This window comes from Lissotriton vulgaris, chromosome 4_1 (genome assembly GCF_964263255.1).
Source record: "Lissotriton vulgaris chromosome 4_1, aLisVul1.2, whole genome shotgun sequence".
NCBI lineage: Eukaryota > Metazoa > Chordata > Amphibia > Caudata > Salamandridae > Lissotriton > Lissotriton vulgaris.
In genome coordinates this window covers 607,776,622-607,794,119 of record NC_141691.1, presented here as the reverse complement: position 1 = coordinate 607,794,119, position 17,498 = coordinate 607,776,622, and the positions used below count along the sequence as shown (strand labels likewise).

Genomic DNA, 17,498 nt, shown 5'->3' with positions numbered 1-17,498 from the left:
CCCCCTCGAGTTTAACAGTAAAAGCTCAAAACCATCACAACCTACGACATTAAACAGCCCAGAAAAGAGATGACGTTTTTTTTTTACTTCTTTAACATCAAAGTGAGAAACAACAAAATTCAAAAGGACCAGCACTACAATACATCAAAAAGATTAAAGGAAAAATACACAAGAAAATGTGAGCTATTTGACTGTAGCTCTGCCACTACATTAGGAAATTCCCTGATTGAAGGCCATCGGGTCATGTCAAGAACACAGTATAAGTTATAAATTGCTCCTTAGAAACAGGACGTTTTCAAACTGTTTCAGAATGAGACAATTCCGTTACGTTGTGGTAGCCTACATGAAATATTAGCAACCAGCAAATTTGATAGAGGAAATGTATTACAGAATGACAAGATGATACAAAAACGTGCAGCACAGAGACAATCAGTATAGCCACCGAGTGTCCAAAGAGGTGATGTCTCTGACAGCTTTTATTGACACAACCCACTGACAGAGGATACAGCATCATAATTCAAGTAACACAAATCAAGCATGGAATACTTGACCAATTAGCAAAGGTCTTTGCCGTGCTATACCATTTATGGTCTGAAATATACTGTTGCTGACCACGTGTCTTAAGTAGGCAGCTTTTGGGACTTTCCACTGTAATGCAATGTATTAGCCTTGGTACTTTTCAATAGAAATAATTGCAATATCATATCAAGTACCAGACATATTTCTAAATCTGATATGCTGAAATACTTGTGAGTAAGCTAGCATCCTGCGCTGTTCTGGCATCTCTCTTAGGCAAGCTTTGCGTTACAAAAGAATCTTTACTTTCAATGGCTTCAAAAACGTTTAATTCTTTTGTGTCAACATTCTACAGGCCTTTAAAGTAGACATTTGGTATCACATTGTAAAGGCGGCTTCTACATTACACCATCTTATAATACATCACTACATCTTACTCGCAGAGCCTACCCAGCATCATGTTGGTACCTCAAAATTACTCCTTAGTAGGCAGGGTGCTGTAACTAGTACAGTTGTATTTTGCCCAGTTAGTGCAATTATCCTGACCACCGTGTAACCTACTACTCTGAACTTTGCAAACCTCTGTGAACTAACACTACCACTGCTATGCAGCACTATCGTTGGTGCCTTTTCACATCATGTTCCCTTTCTATTGTATTCTTTGCAATTTGTGTCCTATAAAACCTAGTCATTTCTTAATTATATTTGTGGTGTGTACTTTCCCAAACCTTTCCTAATGCTATGTCTAAATATTGTGGTCTTTAACATTGGCAATGGAACTTCCAGGTGACTGTATCTATTCCATAGTTGCAGATGAGAAAATGTGATGTCCCATATTACTCTGCATGTTATTATCTACTAGGTACTAGTCATTATAATGGTAGCAATGGGGTGAATATTGCTAGTAGCACCCATTGCCATTTTCACTCATTGTTCTGAAAGTCTTGAGGCATTGTTCCAGTTGTTGGTATGTGTGGCTAGTCTGGCTAGTGGAAGAATGTTTTATCTTCTGTTGCACTTTCACTCTCTTCAAAAATCTGCTGAGGAAGGATGCAATGCCTCAGTGATGACATCTGTAAACAGAAAAGTAACAGTTGGTGCCTGTCTTCATGTACTTTGAGAGCATAGCAAGCACTTCTATTACTTAGGTACCTTCAATAGGTAGAAAACAAAATGATGAAGAAGGTAAAGAGGTCTTGTTGTCACAGGTTGGAGACTGAGGGGTTGGGGCGTTGATGTTCCAGACGTCTTTAGTTGATGTATCGTTGGGGCCTGCTTGCCCACTCTTCCTTTCTCTGGTGTGTGCAGCACGCGCAACCCTTCAGGATGAACTGGGGGTACCTTTCTCAATTGGCACCTTTCCTAGAACGCACATTGTAACAAGGTTGTCCTTGAAGGGATGCAGGGATGGCACTGGAGGTTGCTGTGGTGGCGGCGGACATACTGCTTTCTTTGTATGAGACCATTACAAATTAATGGGGTAACCCGGTTATCGCCACAGGACCTGGGTACAATGTACAATGTAGTATGAAAAAGTTGGTCTTTGACTAACCTTTGAGCGAAAACCCAAATAATGAGAGAAACTTCACATGGGGGTTGCTATACCGGTCAACCACTAGTAATCAATACTACTCAACTGTAAATGCACACCCTGGATGGAAAAGAACATTTCTATAGATACCCAATGCATATATACACACTACACCCACACAGTTTGTTAGTTGAGTAAATTCATTTTTTATATATATCTTTCAAAGTTGATTGCAAACATAAATCAAATGGTAAAGACATTACCACACAAATGCAGTAAAGGGTCGCTCGAAAAAAGGAAAAAGAAGGGGCTCGTGATAGAGGAGAGAAGGTTGAAAATCACAAGATTTAGCGTTACAAACTGTTCCTTGTTTAAAGGAGTTGCTGGTTTGAGAGAATAACCAGTACAATATAACCTGTCCACGATATTTATTCAAACTACATTTTGCATTATTTTGTAAGTGCACCAATGCAACATCCAATGGTGGGCAAAAGATGTGGTACAGGCCCTTGCTGGGGGAATGCGTCGACGTTTCGACCCGACTTATGCGTAGAGGGTGATTTGTGACCTTCGCTTGTGGGTCTTCTTCAGGACAGAGGGCTGAAAGGAGCAACCTTGTCCTGTAGCCAATGAAGGGCGACCCTGGTAACCATTCCCAGGTGGTGAATAGTCTGCAAAATGCGGTGTGACGCGCTGAGGAGATCCAAAATGAAGTGCTGTCCTCAAGGGTAATCAAGACCCCAATCACTTAAACTTTAACCAAAGAGGAACTGTTGGACTTGGCCCTTTTTGGCAGGTTCACCCCTAAATCTTTTACCTTTTTCTGTGACCTGGTGTTGGTAATTTAAGGCCTCTGAGCACTTTAGCACTGCGGTCCGGTGTAAAGCATGTGCGCTCTCTGTGTGCGTGTAGTGAGATTGGCTTGCCCTCCCATAGGAATGCATGGGAGATAAGTGTGTCCATGGTAATTCCTGGTATGAGAGGAGTGCAGGGTCGAGTTTAATATGCATGACCTCGTGAGGATAAATGCTGCGCAATGGTGTGCGCAGATTAATGGTGACTGTTGGAGAAATGCCACTTTTAGAAGTTGACATTTCTGTGTGCTATGTGTCTGCCTGCCTGATGTGAATTGCATGTCTGGCTTTTGAGTGACAGGAGCTGAGAGGTGTGGGTGGCTCCAGGAGGGGCGCTGAGCTGAATGTGACAAATGGAGGAAGAGTGGTGGGAGGGGTAATCCCCTGACTCTGAATAGGGTGGTGCTTCCCTAGTGAATGCTGGCTCCGCCACCCTGTGGTGTGTCAGATGGCGAGCCGACACCTGACAGAGGGGACGGGGATCTGGGCAACCAAAGTGCTCCAAATCCCCCCTAAACCAGTTCTGACTGATATCCCCAAGCACTGTGCTGTGACACAAAAGGAAATACTAGTATAAAAGAAGGGGCTGTGACCCCATAAGGTTTTTCTTTTTTTGTTCCTGAACCTGTGGGGCGTGCTGCTGGTGGGGCCCAGGGTGGGCTGCTAGGAGGGCTTGCCTCCCTGGGCCCTGCATTGCCCTTTCATCTAAGGACTTATTCTCTTAACTACAAGATCTTTCGCCTGTTCTAGCGCCTTAGGAGCGCTGGAATTTGGGAGGAAGAGGAAAACGCATGGGCTGGGCAGCGCAGCGCTGCAGAGAGAGAGATAGGGAATCCCCTGGCGTAGGGATTCCCCCAGTGATGCAGGAAATGGTGGGTGCCCACCCCACATGGCCGCTTCGCGTTTATTTTCCTAGTGGGAGCCCACACCGCTTTATGATGGAGTTTCAATGCAGGTGCCCACCTGCATTGTTTGCCTGCTTTTGGTAATCACCGCCGAGGCCCGAGCCGTAAAAAAAACTGTGTCCGGGCCGCTGCTCAGCACTACCTGGAAGTCAGGGAGCCCCGACTGGTAGCGGGCGGGGCCTCCTACTAGCCACCGTATGTCTGCGCTGGGCTCACGTTCACATGAGAGAGCCACGCACACCTGAGGAGAGAAGTTCCATTCGATAAATGCGGCCAGTCAGCGCCAGAGAGATCCGCACGCACCGCCAGAGGAGAGCAGAGTTTCTCTGCAGCAAGAGGAGCCTGCCGACAGCACCCCGGTGAGTGGGGCAGAGGAGGGTCTCCTTTGTGTTGTAGGCATCCACAAAGTGTTTGGGCTGTCTTGTGGGCACAGTGATTGAGAGAGGGTCCATAGGGATCTGTGCCCTCCAGTTTCGGCCATGTTTTCATAGTTGCCCAGCGTAAGAGGGGGCAACTGCAACGTGGGGCATGTTGGTTTCCAGAACCCCAGTGAGGCCCCAGAGGGCACAGTTGTGCCAAGGCCTATAATTGAAAAACAACAATTGATGGACAGAATGCAGAACAATGTCATACATTCACCCCAGTACAGAGATCTGGGCCTAAATCCATAGTTTTTTTGCTCACCATGCCATTCCAGTTTGAACCCAGCCATATGCAAATCAGTCTTGACCCTGTGTCCCATAGGAACAGTCCCACCTGAACTGCCAAGCCAGGTCCTCCCTGGACTGGAAACAAGCATCCTAGGACAGGTTTCTTGCTATCAGCCTTCATCAGCCAGGATAGCTTGATTCCAGTGGCATGGAGAGCACGGGACTCACGTCTGAGCATAGCCGTCCCACTCAGGGTGACAAATGCAAAAACAACAATTGATGGACAGAATGCAGAACAATGTCATACATTCACCCCAGTACAGAGATCTGGGCCTAAATCCATCGTTTTTTTGCTCACCATGCATTCCAGTTTGAACTCAGCCATTTGAAAATCAGTCTTGACCCTGCGCCCCATGTGAACAGTCCAGGCCGAACTGCCAAGACAGGTCCTCCCTGGACTGGAAATAAGCATCCTAGGACCGGTTTCTGGCTATCAGCCTTCATAAGCCAGGATAGCTCGATTCCAGTGGCATGGAGAGCACAGGACTCACCTCTAAGCATACCCGTCCCACTCAGGGTGACAAATGCAAAAACAACAATTGATGGACAGAATGCAGAACAATGTCATACATTCAACCCAGTACAGAGATCTGAGCCTAAATCCATCATTTTTTTTGCTCACCATGCCATTCCAGTTTGAACCCAGCCATTTGCAAATCAGTCTTGACCCTGTGCCCCATGTGAACAGTCCAGCCCGAACTGCCAAGACAGGTCCTCCCTGGACTGGAAATAAGCATCCTAGGACCGGTTTCTGGCTATCAGCCTTCATCAGCCAGGATAGCTTGATTCCAGTGGCATGGAGAGCACGGGTCTCACGTCTGAGCATACCCGTCCTACTTAGAGTGACAAATGCAAAAACAACAATTGATGGACAGAATGCAGACCAATGTCATACATTCACCCCAGTACATAGATCTGGGCCTAAATCCATCGTTTTTTTTGCTGACCATGCCATTCCAGTTTGAACCCAGCCATATGCAAATCAGTCTTGACCCTGTGCCCCTTGGGAACAGTCCAGCGCCAACTGCCAAGCCAGGTCCTTCCTGGACTGGAAATAAGCATCCTAGGACCGGTTTCCGGCTATCAGCCTTCATAAGCCAGGATAGCTCGATTCCAGTGGCATGGAGAGCACGGGACTCACCTCTAAGCATACCCGTCCCACTTAAGAGTGACAAATGCAAAAACAACAATTGATGGAGAGAATACAGAACAAATCCATAGCTTTTTTGCTCACCATGCCATTCCAGTTTGAACCCAGCCATAGGCAAATCAGTCTTGATCTGTGCCCCATGGGAACAGTCCAGCCCGAACTGCAAAGCCAGGTCCTCCCTGGGCTGGAAACAGGCATCCTAGGATTGGTTTCTGGCTATCAGCCTTCATCAGCCAGGATAGCTTGATTCCAGTGGCATGGAGAGCATGGGACTCACGTCTGAGCATACACATACCAACCAACAACTATTAATACAGAGTTCCCCGGGTAAAGTCAACTAAATGACTGGCATGAGCCTCTCTCTCATTAAGTCAGGCAGAAAGGGTGAGTGTTGTGAACCCTTTTCGGAATTTTTAGGGATACCTCACACAGGTCACCGGTTGGACTACACTTGTAATCCCACCCGGTGATCGTCCAGCGTCATCATCGGTATCCTGCCCCTGCGACAAACTGGCGGTGCAATGCCTGTCGGGCAACAACAGATGTCGCACTTTGGCGGGGATCTTCTATTCCTTAGCCAAAGGGTGTGTGGGTGTGAGGGGCCTAAAAAAGAAGGGGTTTATGGTTGTGCAAAAGTGAGCGTGGGTGTGATTAAAAAAAGTCAGTAGAGTCCACATAATGGGTTTTTAATGGCATGGCTCACTGCTTTATTAAAATAATAAGGGGTATTGAGGCGGGACAGTCAAGGTAGTGAAGCCTCATTCAACCCTTAGTGAACAAATGGTCAACATGTTTCTCGCCACGAAGGCAATTCGTCAGGACCAAAAATAAACAGTGCTCATATAATTGCAGGGGATCCCTCAGTGATCAGAGGGATCCAGTATACGACCTGGTGTGTGTCGTATGGTGATCCTTCGTCAGGACCCTTCCCAGAACTGAGTAGGAGAGAGGAGAAGAAGGGTGTCATCAGAAGATTATATATATCTCTGTATCCCTCGGTAGACCTTACATGCACCTTTGACATGCTAGTATGGTGTAGCGGGGTGTCGATGGGTCTATAAAGGCCCCATCGTGAAGGGACATGTGAGTGAGAGAGAGACAAAAAGCCATTGAAGGGGACGTGGAATTACCGCGTTCTGTGACTGTCAGGAGTATACATTTGGTGGGCATGCCATAGGTCTGCCCTGGGATGTGGCATGCACAATAGTATATACCAAATCATTTTGCTGAAACACGCCATGCGTTTACATTCTTGTGATCTAAACGGCTGTGAAGTGGCCATTAGCACACGTGATTTCAGGCAGTGTTTTAAGACAACATTAGGGAGAGAAAAACATTATTTGTACAATTTCATGAAAGATTCCAAGACGATCACTAGATGGCGTCAGTGTGCTGAAATCCGACTAAAACTTATCGTGAACCACCAAACATGCCGGGATAATGTAGCGTAAATGAGCTCAGTAAGGACCTTACCCGTATTCCTAAATAGTGAAGCTCCCTCGCACTGACCTGGTGGGGCCAGAACTCGGTGTAAGACACCTGAAAAGAGTAAGTTTTTGCCGCCGGGTTAAGGGTTGGTTAGTCAGCGCGTCTTACCGCTTGGCCTGCTCCAAGCTCGGTCCCTGCCACGGCGGTCAGAGGAAAACGCTCGCGGAGGTCAAAGCACGGAGCAGAGCGCCTTACCTGATTGTTCTTGGCAGAGGGCGTCTAGGCACCTACCCCTCCCACTTCGGATGATACCGCAGGACAGCCGGTGGAGCTGCAACGTCCCGAGGTCTCTAGTTAAGACCGGGAATCGCGGGCTTCAGGTGGGCGTGTTCAGGGCGTGTTGCCAGGCAACGGAACGCCGTGAGTGAACAGCGAAGATTCCCTCGTTGTGTGGCAAAGGGGGAAGAAAAGCTTGGTGCCATCTTGGAAGGGGGAGGTAGTGTACAAAAACACTGTGAATATTGCTAGGGAGGTGGTAGTGGGTTCATCTACAGATCCCTATGTGCTAGCTTCAGGGACAGGGATGATTATTTGTCTTGATTTGAACAGTTTCTGGCATAATAAGGACAAAGTAGTCCCAGCATTCAGCTATCTGGTGAGCATTGTCCAGGGCACCGCATCGTTAAGACCATTTTCGTTGGTGTGTAGACGGTGTACCCATCTCTGCTCCAGTCTGAACAGGGCTTGTTGGTTCATTCCAGGTTGGCACTCTAGGACAGTCCACTGTATGTCTTCAGTGGTGTGTTTGTGTTCCTTACAGTGGTCATATAGTCTGGTGTGTGTTTTTGTACATCGGATATTACTATTGTGCTCCATTATGCGTTGTTTGACAGGACGCATCGTCATTCCGATGTACAGCATCTTGCAGGGGCACACCAAGATATATATACATCTCGAGCTGTTGCAGTTGGTGTGTTTGTTTATAGTCCAGGTGAAATCCCCTGGGAGTTCAATAGTTTTACCTTGGATCGTTTGGGGGCATACTACACAAGAACCACACCTGTAGTGTCCAGTGACTGGGGGAAGATCCCATAGAGTCCTGACAGGTCGAGTACACGATTTCTTTGGGCGGGTGTGGATCAGTGTGTCTTTCAGGTTAGTGGTCCTCTTGAAAGCAAACCGTGGTCGCGCCATTTCCATCCCTGCAGAGTTCAAGATACCCCAATGTGTGGTCACAGCTTTTTTGATGAACGAGGAATGCCTGGTGTAAGAGGTGACACAGGTGATGGTGTCATCTGGTTCTTTTGGGTGAACCTCGAGTAGGGCATCTCTGTTATTATTCAGTGCTCGTTTGACCGATTTCTTCAACAACCGTGTTGGGTATCCTCTGTCCTGGAGCTTATGTTGCAGAGTCTTGGCCTCTTGTCTGAAGTTTTGGACAGAGCTGCAGTTTCTCCGTATTCGGAGGAATTGCCCAAAAGGCAAATTATCCCGCAAAGCTTTTGTATGGTGGCTTTGGTAGAGGAGTAAGCTGTTTCTGTCAGTGTCCTTCTTGTAAAGAGAGGTAGTGATTGTTTCCGATTCTAGACTGATGGTTAGATCAAGAAAAGGTATTGATGTTTCTGAGATGATGCCGGTAAATTTCAGGAAGGGGTCTTGTAGATTGATCCACTCACAGAAGGCTTCACAGCTCGGACGGTCCCCTTTCCAGAAGATCAAGATGTCGTCAATATAGCGATGCCAGAGAGTGAGGTTCTCTCGGTATGGGTTATGCTCTGGGGGGTAGATGTGTTTCTTTTCGAACGAGGCCATGTAAATACACGCCAGGCTTGGCGCGAAGGTAGAACCCATAGAGGTCCCCCGGACCTGGTGGTATAACTGGGACTCATACCTGAAGAAATTTTCGGTCAGGGCAATATGGGCAAGTTCCATGATGAAGGCTATCGGTGTTGGGGACAGCCATTCTTCTTCTCGCATCAATGAGTCGACTGCTTCCAGGGTCGCTTGTTGCGGAATGTTCGTATATAACGCCTCCACGTCGAGGGTAAGCAACAGGTCAATGTCTTCTCTACCATCGATATCTGCGATCAGACGAAGGACGTCTCTGGTATCTTGTAAGTAAGATGGTATCTGTTTGACAAAAGGTTGAAAAAAAGCATCGCAGAATTGCGAAAGAGGTTCTAACAGTGACCCAATTCCTGAAACAATCGGTCTCCCCGGGACCGGAGAGATGCCCTTGTGTATTTTGGGGAGAGTATAAAAGTAAGGGGTGACAGGGTCTAGTGTCACCAAGAAGTCTGCCTCCTTCTTACTAATCCACTCATTAGTCTCCCCCTCAATGACGAGGCCCATGATGGTAGTGGAAAGTCGTTTAGTTGGGTCCTCCAGGAGTAGTCTGTAATGGTTAGTGTTCGCCAGTTGTCTCCTGCATTCACGATCATAATCCTCGTAATTCTGTATTACCGTGGCGCCCCCCTTGTCTGCCTGCTTGATGACGATTGACTCGTCTCTACCTAGATCATTAGATGCTAGTCGTTCTGCAGTGGATAGATTATAAAAAGTTTTGATCGGAGGTATGTTCCGCATGCTCCTCAGGACCGCCCGTTCAAAAGTTAGAACTTCGGGTGGTACCATCCCGTCAGTGGGGGTGAAGGTGGAAGGTTTTCTCAGGCCTGTGTCATGATCCGGAAGTTCAGGTTGGTTTTCGAAGAAAGCCCGAAGGCGAATCTTCCTGAAGAATTGCTTGAGTTCGATCATCTCTTGGAATGTATCAGGGGTTGGTGTAGGGACAAATCCTAGACCTTTCTCTAAGACTTTCTTCTCGGTTGGTGACAGAGTTCTGTTTGATAAATTAACAATTAGGCTCTTCTCACCCTGGATGCCGTGCTCCTGGTCTCCATTGCCGTTGGTGCTGGTGTTTGGTCCTGCCACTGCACTCCCTTTTGCCCGCCTCGCTTTCGCCCTCTTCCTCTGCCCCAACCTCTGCCTTGAAAAGGTGGCGGATTAAGGGGGTAGAATTGCGGGGGGCCTTGTGGGTAGAACGGGTATTGCCATGGGGGTGCCATATGTGGCGGTCCGTGGAAGACTGGGCCTTGATGGTAGCCTTGTTGCCATGTACGGGGTGGTCGAGGATTCTTAGGTGGGTACCCACCACTGGAATCACTACTCGTCGATCCGCGTCTGGCATCACTCCCTGAGTTCTCATCAGATGAATAGGTTTTCTTTTTTCCTTTGAAATCATCCTTCAGGTAGGGGTATACTTTCTCTTTCGCAAATTTTGCAATATCTTTCTCGAGTTTAGTTGTTTTTTGTTTCAGTAAAAACTCGTGGTGATCAGCCATTTCTTGGTTTATTTCCGACAGTTTGGTCGTGAATGCTGTCTTATTATTCTTGGATATTGCATTTTTCATGGTAGCTTCCATGGCTGAGATTTTCTCTTGTAGTGCATCCGATAGGCGTTTCGCTGTTTGGCTGATCAGAAAGAGAAGGTCCTTGGTGCACTTCCAAGATACTTGGCACCAATCTACTTTGAACCGTTTGTCGTCCAGGAAGAGTCTTGGAATTATGTTCACGATTAAACCTTGCGGTGCCACTCAGGGTGACAGATGCAAAAACAGCAATTGATGGACAGAATGCAGAGCAATGTCATACATTCACCCCAGTACAGAGATCTGGGCCTAAATCCATCGTTTTTTTGCTCACCATGCCATTCCAGTTTGAACCCAGCCATATGCAAATCAGTCTTGACCCTGTGCCTCATGGGAACAGTCCAGCCCGAACTGCCAAGCCAGGACTTCCCTGGACTGGAAACAAGCCTCCTAGGACCGGTTTCTGGCTATCAGCTTTCATCAGCCAGGATAGCTTGATTCCAGCATCATGGAGAGCACAGGACTCACGTCTGAGCATACCCGTCCCACTCAGGGTGACAAATGCAAAAACAACACTTGATGGACAGAATGCAGAACAATGTCATACTTTCACCTCAGTACAGAGATCTGGGCCTAAAACCATCGTTTTTTTGCTCACCATGCCATTCCAGTTTGAACCCAGCCATATGCAAATCAGCCTATTATTGAGTCACAGCTGCGCCGCACCAGCGCTTTCAGTTGCACCATTTTGCATAATTGATTCAGGAGTCTTTCAGAGGGACAGAAGCGGCACAAAGGTGCCAGGCCTTTGCTTGATCCACAGCTGCCCAGCAAGTAGTGGGCAGCTGCCATGTTTAAGCCAGAGTTCTTTGGGGGCATTGTGAATGAAAGGAGTGAGATGCACTCCTTGGCCTTAGCGCAATGGCACACTTTGGATTCCACTGCATAGGCAGCAGCCCTGACATTCTGGAGACAGGCCATTTGAGCCCCTTTGAGAAGGCCAGTTGGATAGGGGGTCCGTGATTTACATGATATTAGGAAATGTGATGGTTTACTGTAATCCATGCCTCTGAATGCGTTTGGGGTTGAGATTAGGGGCGTAATGTGTTTATGCTAGTTAGAGTATTTCCTACTGTAAATATACCCCTATTGTGAGTAATGCTTAGGAGGTTAGGGTCTAAGATGTTAGACTGATGAGGTTGGTGTACAATGTGTTTGGCACCTAATGTGAAGCTGTGCATAATATAGTTTGTGTTACAGGCTGATGTTAAGTACAGTGGTTACCAGTGGTTACCGGTTGTACGTTTATGATATGTCTTCCTTATACTAAGTTTACTTTACTGGTTCTGACAGTAGTCCAGTGGTCCCTGCCAGGTGTAATCCCTTGTAATATGACCTAGTGCCAGGTGGCACAATGTATATTATGTGAATACTATTCGAATGTGTTATGAGAATACAAAGGCTATTTTTGATATAACCTTGTGTGGAGTACCTTTTGTGGTGTGCCTGGGATGTTGTTGCTGTGTGGGTATGCATATGCTTCACACATTGCCTCTGGGATAAGCCTGACTGCTCGTGCCAAGTTACCAAGGGGGTGAGCAGGGGTTATCTTCGCTGTTTAACTCCCTTGTCTTGAATGGAGTGGTGGTTTCTGCCTGGCTTTGGCGCAAGCTTTAGCCAACCAGAACTCCCATTTCTAACAGGGACCTTGACAGAGCAGCTCCCACTAGGCCTAGCTCGTTCTTTTCTCCACAGAAATATGGATCTTTTGCCATTCCTTGGTTAAAGTTTAAATGATTGGGGTCTCAGAGTGGGCAGGGAGGTACAATGAGAGTGCTCCTTACTGTGCCCCGGGAACCTGCTTGCTTTACACCTTGACCTCTTTGGTGGACAGACTCCTTAATTGAGGGACCTGTCCTGCTAGTACGTCTCTGCTTGCAGGGGGATTGCGAACCCTGGGGTTGTGACTTTCTGTTCACCTGTGTCCTGTCCTCACTGGGGGCCCCGGAGCTTCATTCTTCCACACAAGGGTAACTGGATTTCCAATGGCCTCCTGTGGTCCCCTTTCCCACCGTCTTGGACTACATCTGCTAGCACTTCTTAGGGGGCAACCTTCATCGCTCCTCCTGTTGGCAGGTCCTCTAACCTGGGGCAGCGGCTGGTGGTGCCTTTTACATCTGGGTTACAGTGGGCCCGTGATTTTACTTGGACATCACTATACTCTGCATCATGGCTAAGGACAGACATCAGCTGCAGGAGAATGCAATCACTCACTATACCACTCCTCGCCAATCTTCCAACATAATGGCTCACCAGGGGTGTTCTCAATCACCGGAGCACTCCTCTGAGCGTCAAGAGGACCCCTCAGGAGCAGTGATCCTGGAGGTGATACTGGGCTCAAAGCCTGCCCTGTAGGGCCAGATAGTAGGGGTGTCCATAGAGGTGAACTTAATGTAGGCAGATTTTCACAAGATGGAGTATAAGATGGACAGTTTGGAATCAAATTTTGCCACCTGTAGACCGAAGTGAGGCAGCTCAAACAACAGGTCTCCAAACTGCAGGCAGCTTCTACCACACTAGAGAGTTGGGTGGAGGATGCAGAGGGCTATTTGTGGTGGAACAATGTTCCCCTGCTGGGTTTTCCCGAGAGGGAAGAGGACCCATTCGCTGAGCGCTTCCTGGGTAACTGGTGAGGCACACCCTGTGACCTAAGGACTTGTCCTATTTTTTTGTCCGCCTGATGGTGCACAGTGTGCTCACCCCGATTCCACCACTGGGGGGCTCCTCTTAGGGCCCTCATAACCTGAATCCTGAATTACAAGGACAGGGACATGATCCTTAGAGTGGCTTGGGAGGCACCCATCCCAAAATTTGAGAACTGTGCTATTGCGGTCTATCCTGACTACACCCAGAGGGTCCAGGAACTGTGCAAATCCTTTATGAAATTCAAGAGAAAATTGTGTGCTCTTGATATCTGATATATGCTTCTGCACCCTGCTAAGATACGTGCCATCTCAAGGGGGGAAACACATTTGTTTCACTGTTTGGAGGCGGCCTGGGCATTGCTGAATATGTCTGACAGGGTCCCGGTAGCCCCTCACTGATCCTGACACTGTCCACACCTGTGGAGGGGTGCATGGCAGTCGGCGCACCTGCACTGGTATTGCTGACAGGCTGCTATTATGTGGGACTGGATGTATTGTCGTCCAAGAGGATGCACTCTGCTGAAACTTTATCCCAACAGGTGCTGGAGATGCTGTTAGGTCAGGCTGCCAGTTGTGGTCCAGCCTCTTCTCCTGCTACACTTAGTGATGATGTTATTCCAGATTCTGTCCCATCATGAATGGGGGGTTTGCTTTAGGATCAACTGTTTTGTTTGGTTTCTGGTGGCCTGTCCTCTGAGTTGCTACTTCTGGGAAGGGGGTTGTGACCCACTGGTCCTAGTTGGTGGGGGTGGAGTGCATATGGGGAGGGGCTCCATTGGTCTAAGGGCAGGTTGCTTCTGAGGTGCAGGTGCTCTGTCATATGCACCGGCATAACATATGCTTTGCTCCTGCTTGCTAGTGAGCAAAGGGCCATCCTGGGGTGTGAATGCTCCTGGATGGTTGTGATATGCCTGGAGGGGTTTGAACCTTCTAGGTGCTTTACAGCATTGATGCACTGCATTTCAGACCGGCGGACTCTGATTAGAGCTGTGTGTTTGGGCTGAAGGTGAGGCACAATGTTGTACATCCTGGTACATTGATCTCAATGGACCTTTTTGTGGTGGTGGTTTGCACATGCATGTCCTGGGTGGTGGGGTTGGTGTGATGGTTCTTGTTCTTTGGTTTTATCTTTTGCTTTTGCCATCTAGTCGCAAGGGGGGGGGGGGTAGATGGGGCCTTGAGTAACTTGCTACTATGATTTGGTTCCTATAATTTCCTTTCATGGAATGTGCGGGTACCTATCAAATATGTTATATCGTTTTTCCTTTCTCAAACAGCATAGGGTGGACATTTTGTGTTTTCATGAAATGCATCTCTCTGATGTGGAGGCTGCCAGAGTAGCTAAAAAATGGCATGGAAAGATGTACTACTCTAAGGATTAGACCTTTTCCAGAGGCATGCACATTTTATTTCTGTCTGTATCAAGATTTTCCCCAAGCTGGATGGCGGTTTATACCCACCCTTCTTTATGCGGATGATGTCGTGTTGATGGCACATACCCAAAACGGCCTACAGAGAGCTCCAGGTGGGTTCCGGGATTTTATGAAGGACTTAGGTTTAAATACTAACATCTCAAAGACGTTTGTCATGAGATGTAGACAAGGGGCCCAATGGACTTGGGAAATGTTTGCAGATGATGAAAAGTTAGAAAATACTATACATTTTCCTACTTGGGAGTATTATTTAATCAGTGTGATATATGGGCATTAACTATTCCCTAAAAAAATGGCTCTCATTAGATCAATAGCAGCTTTGACAAACTTTGCAAAAAAGCTAGGTAGGAAACCTCCCGTAAATATATAAGGCCAAATGCGTTACAATGGCAACTTATGGGGTAGGAGTCTTGGGGTTCACAAACTTTATCCCACTACAAACGGTTGAAAACTCATTTCTTAGGTACATTCTTTCTGTTACCCCGAGTACCTATTCATATGTTTGCCATGAGGAGTTGGGCCTCCATTATATTATTGATCTTATAAAATTGGAGCCAATACTCTTGTGGCATAGAGTTTGGTGTAAAGATCAGCCCAAGTTGAACTGAGAGATCCTGAAAGATATTTTGAGTTTGGAGGGGGCTCTAACGATCCCTTAAATTCCCTTTGTTCATGATTTCATGAATGACCTGGGTCATCCAGAATATTTTTCAATTCCATGTTGGAGATCCCTAAAAAGATTTTTAAAAAGAGGGCCTCCATCTATTGGATTCGATCAGAATGGCAAAATACATTTCTAAAGTTAGTGTAAGGCAACATCAATTGTTACGAACAACTTTGGGGATGGAGCCCTACCTATCTTTTGTACCCGGGACGTTCGAAAGGTTTCTTTTAACCAGGTTCAGGCTGGGAATTGTACACAGTTTAGTGTCTATACCGAAAATGAATGATTGGTCCCATGATCTGTTACCCTGTTCTTGTGATAACACCTCAGAACAATCTACCATTCACTTAGTCCTGATTTGTAAATTTTACACTGAGCCAAGGAAAGTTGAGATCATTCCTTTTTTTTAAACCAGGGGCTTAGGCATTGACGCCCCGCTATGTATTTACTCCAGCTACTGGAACATGAGCATGTAGTGTGGAGAATAGCTATGTTTTAAAAGAAGGTGCTTCAATACAGGAAATGTTGTACAATTACTGAGCTGTAGTTGGAGTATCTTGTATTATATCATTTGAGCTTTCTTTTATTGTTATATTGTTGTGTATATATTATGAGTGAAAATTTATTTTTATATTTATGTGCTTTTATGCCTGTTTTAAAAAAGCAGCCGAATAAAGCTTTCCTTGAATACCCTTGAACCCTCGATTTGTGTCTGGAGTCTCCTCCATCCTTTCTGACATGGAAGCTGACATAGAGGGCTGTCACTAGTGCAGGGGAGACTTGGCGGGGTGAATGTAGTGATTGCCAATTCCTATGGGCCTAATGGTAATGGCGGGGCTTTCTATTCAAGGCTTTGAGATGGTATCTCACCTGCTGTGGATTCCCGGCTCTTGTGTGTGGGATACTTTATTTGAGTGATGGGTGAGGCTGTAGATAGACACTCCTATCAGCTTTATACCAAGCCACATATTACTCTTGCTCTTCAGGAGTTTACTGGCCAACTCGGACTCTGGGACATCTGGAGGGCTCTTCACCCACTTCAAGGGAGCATACTTGTTATTCGCTGAAGCACGATACCCATAGTTGCATTGGCCAGATCTTAATGCCTGCCTCTATGGGTCCTAGTTTAGTTGTGGTGTCCTAGTTGAGTTGTGGTGTCCCACTTGACTTGCTACTTGTCCGATCATGCTCCTGTTTATTGTGAAATGTGATGGGAACGTCCCCACTGGATGCCATTGACCTGGACACTGAAGGTAGGAAGGTTCTAGCAACCACTTTGGAGGATTTCTTCACAGTTAATTGGACCTTGATTCTCTCCTGGTCTAACAACTGGGAAGCGATGAAGGCGATGATCTGAGACAGGTGCTTGGGCCTCTCCTGTGGGGTGCAATACTCCTTGTAGACTGAGCTCCTGGCGAGGGAGGGCCTAGCAAGGACAGGAGAGAGAGGGGTGGGGAGGGGAGGAGAGCTAGAGGAGGTTCAGTGGGTTTCTGAGATACAGGACCGACTAGAGAAATATACGCTTACATCTTATCGTCAACTACTGCATCCTGAGGGTGATAGCTCAAATAGGCTTCTTGCTTGAATCCTTCATCAAGAGACACCATGGCCCCTGTTCTTCACTTGCGGTCTCCCAAGGCCCAAGATGTTTGTGGGTGTTTGGCTACTACCTGCAACACCTATACTGTGATCCTGGTCTCCCTGGTGCAGGTCAGGTTCCAGCTTTATTTGGCATTGTTACCAATTCCGCAGTTGAGGAAGGTCCCATCTGCAGAGTTATACACTGCCCTCTACGTTGAGGAAATGAAAAAGTTCATAGGGTTGCTCCTGGGGGAAGGCACCAGGCAGCAATGGCTTTCCTGTTGAACTCCACCACGCATTTGCTGTGCTTCTTTTTCAGTATCCCCTACAGGTTTATGAGGAACTTGGGAGCATGGGGGTCCTTCCTCCCACTATGTGGCAGGACTGTATTCTATGGTGCTGGAACCGGGGTCCGATGCTGCAGATCCCTTTGCCCACCAGCCGCTCAACATGATCAATAATGATGATAACATTCTCTGTAAAACACTTGCTGGTCCCGGTCATCATGCATTTGATACATGATGCTCCCTATTCTGCAGGTACACCAGATTGCCTTCGGAGACCTGACAGGGCTCAAAATTAACCACAAGAAGTCATTGGTGTTTCCCTTGGGTTCACTGGTTGCTCAGGATTCAGCTTCTCTTCCATCTTTA

General features: G+C 47.1%; 1 protein-coding gene across 1 annotated transcript in view; it reads right to left on the bottom strand.

The window, feature by feature from the left end:
- NME8 (NME/NM23 family member 8) overlaps nucleotides 1-17,498 on the bottom strand; it is an 843,103-nt gene that overhangs the window by 549,550 nt on the left and 276,055 nt on the right. The gene's annotated exons all lie outside the window — the stretch shown is intronic.